Here is a 3957-nt window from a genome sequence, read left to right on the forward strand (position 1 = left end):
ACACACACACACACACACACACACACACATATATATATATATATATATATATGAATGCGCACGTATTTCACATTCAAACATGACTAAAATGTCAGCTAATTCAAATGACTAACTTTGAAATATTGCCGTTGTCTTTCCTGTACGGAAACTGTGTCCACTGCCCAAGCGTTCACAGCAGGAGGGAAATAATATAATACGTCTACTTTGAAAGTATAGATGGGGAAAAAAATGAACGAATGAGTGAGAAAGCGAGAGAGGTGGGGAGGAAATTATGATATAACTACGCACTCTGCACCACTGACCACTACAAATCACTAACCACTCCCACCACCGCCATTACTCTATCTACCGACAGGCTGACTCCAGCAATATTGCACAGTTAACACGATAATGCATATCACAGCAAATAGACGGCTATTTTGAGAGCAAACATGACAGGGAAATACCATCAAGAGACGGCGGCTGAAATTTAATGTCATAATATATTGCTCTGGTGATAGAGACACTTAGTAAAACCACCCGCCACTGTAATGTCGGACATTATCATATCCCACACCACTGCATCTCACTACCCCATTCGTACATCCCCCCTCTGTAGTCATTAGTAATACCGCCGAAAAGCAACTACCAACACAGTATTACTTCCAGCCGTTAAAGCGTTTGGTACAACCTGTTGCTTCTAAGTGGTTGCTCGAACTGGTAGAAATAGCAACTAAATCTCGCTCAGATCACACTCTGCTGCGTTAGAAAACAAAGAGAGGGTTGGATAATGTGTGATACCGGCTTTCCTACACATCTTTTAATCTTTTCATCTTTTTACTTGTTTCAGGCATTAGACTGCGGCCATACTGGGGCACCGACATGAAGAATTTTTTAATTGAATGTATCGACCACCAGTACTAATTTTTCTTTTTAAAGTTTGATACTTATCCTATCGGACACTTTCTGATGAATCGTTAAGTTACGGAGGCGTAAACAGACCAACACCGGTTGTCAAGCAGTGGGAACGGGACAAATCCACCCCCTAGATATATATATGTATATATATATATATATATATATATATATATATATATATATACGAGGGGAGTCAAAAATTATCCGCACTTTCGCGCTAACATGTCTTTATTATTGTCACACTGTCTTCTGCACATGCGCGCTTATAGTTGGTGCTATTGTGGTCACATGATCGAAGTTTGAGCCTGATCAAGCCATTTTTCTTTCTGGCTTTACTGTGTAAGCATGGCCACTCCACTAGCAATGTGCACCAAAGAAGAACAAAGAGCAGTGATCCGTTTTCTCTGGAAAAGGGGTGTATGATCAACAGTGCAAGATACAGAGATTTGCTGGCCAAAAACTGAAGCCAGCAATTCACACCAAATGCCGAAGCCTATTGTCGAAGAAAGTTTTGTTGTTGCATGACAATGCACAGCCACACACGGCCGTCCAGACCATTGAAACCATTAACCAATTGCGTTTTGAGGTGCTGAAACACCCTGCCTACAGCCCAGATTTCGCCCCTTCCGACTCTCATATCTTTGGACTGCTCAAAGATGGTTTACGAGGTCGTAAATTTCCTACGGATGAAGATGTGAAGGATGCGGTGTATAAATGGATGCACGACCAATCGAAAACCTTCCAGGAGGGAATACTGAAACTTGTGAACTGCCGGACCAAGTGCATCGAAAAGGAAGGAGACTTTATAGAAAAATGATGTATTTGTTTATCCTCTGCTTTGATGTAAATACATTGAAAAAACATGAGTGCGTATAATTTTTTACCCTTCCTTGTGCATATATACAACTTATAGTTTCTTTTAGTTTCCGTCTACCAAATCCACTCACAAGGCTTTGGTCGGCTCGAGACTAATGTAGAAGACGCTTGCACAAGTGCCACACAGTGGGACTGAACCCCGGAGCCATGTAGTAGGGAAGCAAGCTTCTTAACACACAGCCACGCATACTGGAAAAAAAAAGACAGTATGGTCAAGGGTGGAATATCTTTGACCATAGGTTTGGTCGACCAGACCTGACCTCAAGTTAAACAACAAGAACAACAACAATAAGCCGTTGCTTTAATAAGACGTCATCATACAACTACTCTACTACAGCTACCACCACACAACTACAACTGGAACCACACCATGCAACCAACACACAATTACTACAGCCAGCGTACCACACCACTACAGCCAACATACAACACCCCTACCACAAACATACTTCACTACTACAGCCAAGACATTATATCTCTTCAGCCAATACACCTCATCGATATAGCTCTCGCAATACTATCGCCATTATCGCTAGGCAATACCGCAGCTACTAAAGTACGATTAAATATACCCGTACATTGTTATAGAAGCCACAACGTTACTAGACAAATCCTCAGACTGGTATCACCAACACCACCACCACCAACACCACCAACACCAACACCACCAACACCAACACTAACACCACCACAATCTCCACTACCACCATCAATATCACCACCAGACAAGGATGCAGATAAAGGCTGGCCTCTAGACACGAACCACATCAGCTCCCATCCCTAAAGGGCCTTGTACCTTTGCGGTTCGGCAAAAGAGACCGATAGAAAAAGTATCAGGCTTTAAAAAATAATAAATACAGTGGTTGATTCATTCGACTAAAAAGTTTTCAAGGCGATACCCCAGCATGGCCACAGTCTAATGACTCAAACAAGTAAAAGGTAAAAGATAAAAGATAGTAAGTGTGGTGGTAGCTATAGAAATGTTGTAGTAATTATAATGGTACGGTAGGAACTGTTGCGGTATCAATCGGTGACCTCTGTCTGTCATTACTCCATTCTACTATAAGCACAAGGCTTGAAATTTTGCGAGAGTGGCCTAGTCAATTACATAAACCCCAGAACTTGACTGCTACTTATATTATCGACCTCGAAAGGATGAAAGGCAAAGTCGACCTCAGCGGAATTTGAACCCAAAACGTACAGATAGACGAAATGCTGCAAAGCATTTTGCCCAGCATGCTAACGCTTCTGCCAGCACGCCGCCTTTACGTCTGGCATTAATGACCATAAACGAATCTCGTAGTTGTTCGTAGCTGAACAGGTCGATGCGTGAATGTCAGTCTTTGCTAAACAAGTCGGATTTGTAAGATGTCCCATTGTTGTTTGAAGTGTTGTGGTATGTCTCCTGTATAGGATGTTCGGTACCATTCTAGCCAGAGCAGTATGGTACGAAGGACCGAGAGTTAACCTTGCAGCATGTCCCTCTCCCCTCTCTCTCCATGCAACTAATGGATGCAAAAGTAAAACATGTCCTTTACAATTTGGCGTCAGCGTCGTTGCAGATGTTGGCGACGTTTTACCTCCATTAATCTTCCCACACGGCCTCAGACTCAACACGGAAGCCTACATTAAGTGCCTGGAGGAGGTTGTGCTGCCCTGGGTCAAGATCGTGGCTACTGGAACACTCTATGTTTGGCAACCAGATTCTGCACCATGCCACACAAGCAGGAGAACCCAGTCATGACTGTCAGAAAATTTCTGCGACCATATCACTCCTAACATTTGGCCACCTAACTTCCCCGACTGCAACCCCCTTGGTTATTATGTGTGGGGCGCAGTTGAGCGAGAGATCAACAAAACTCCTTGTAACACCAAAGATTAACTGAAAGCAAAGATTATGGCAGCATTCACCAACTTAAACAAGGAGACCGTCCAAAAAGGTTGCAGGAGATTCCAAAGTCGTCTGGAGGCCGTGGTTGAAGCCATTGGCGATTTTATTGAATGAATTTACTCTTTAGTATTTCGAAATATTTCTATGTAATTTTGGTAAATATATCTGTTAAAATGAAATGACTGTTATTTCCATTTTTGCGTAAGTTAGATGACAATTTATTTATCGCCCCCTGTATGTATGTATGTATGTATGTATGTATGTATATATATATATATATATATATATATATA

The 3957-nt window shown here is 42.0% G+C and overlaps 1 protein-coding gene across 3 annotated transcripts in view; it reads right to left on the reverse strand.

Moving 5' to 3' along the window:
* LOC106880246 (synaptotagmin-17) overlaps positions 1-3957 on the reverse strand; it is a 102020-nt gene that overhangs the window by 18222 nt on the left and 79841 nt on the right. The window lies entirely within an intron of this gene.

Source organism: Octopus bimaculoides, chromosome 5 (genome assembly GCF_001194135.2).
Source record: "Octopus bimaculoides isolate UCB-OBI-ISO-001 chromosome 5, ASM119413v2, whole genome shotgun sequence".
NCBI lineage: Eukaryota > Metazoa > Mollusca > Cephalopoda > Octopoda > Octopodidae > Octopus > Octopus bimaculoides.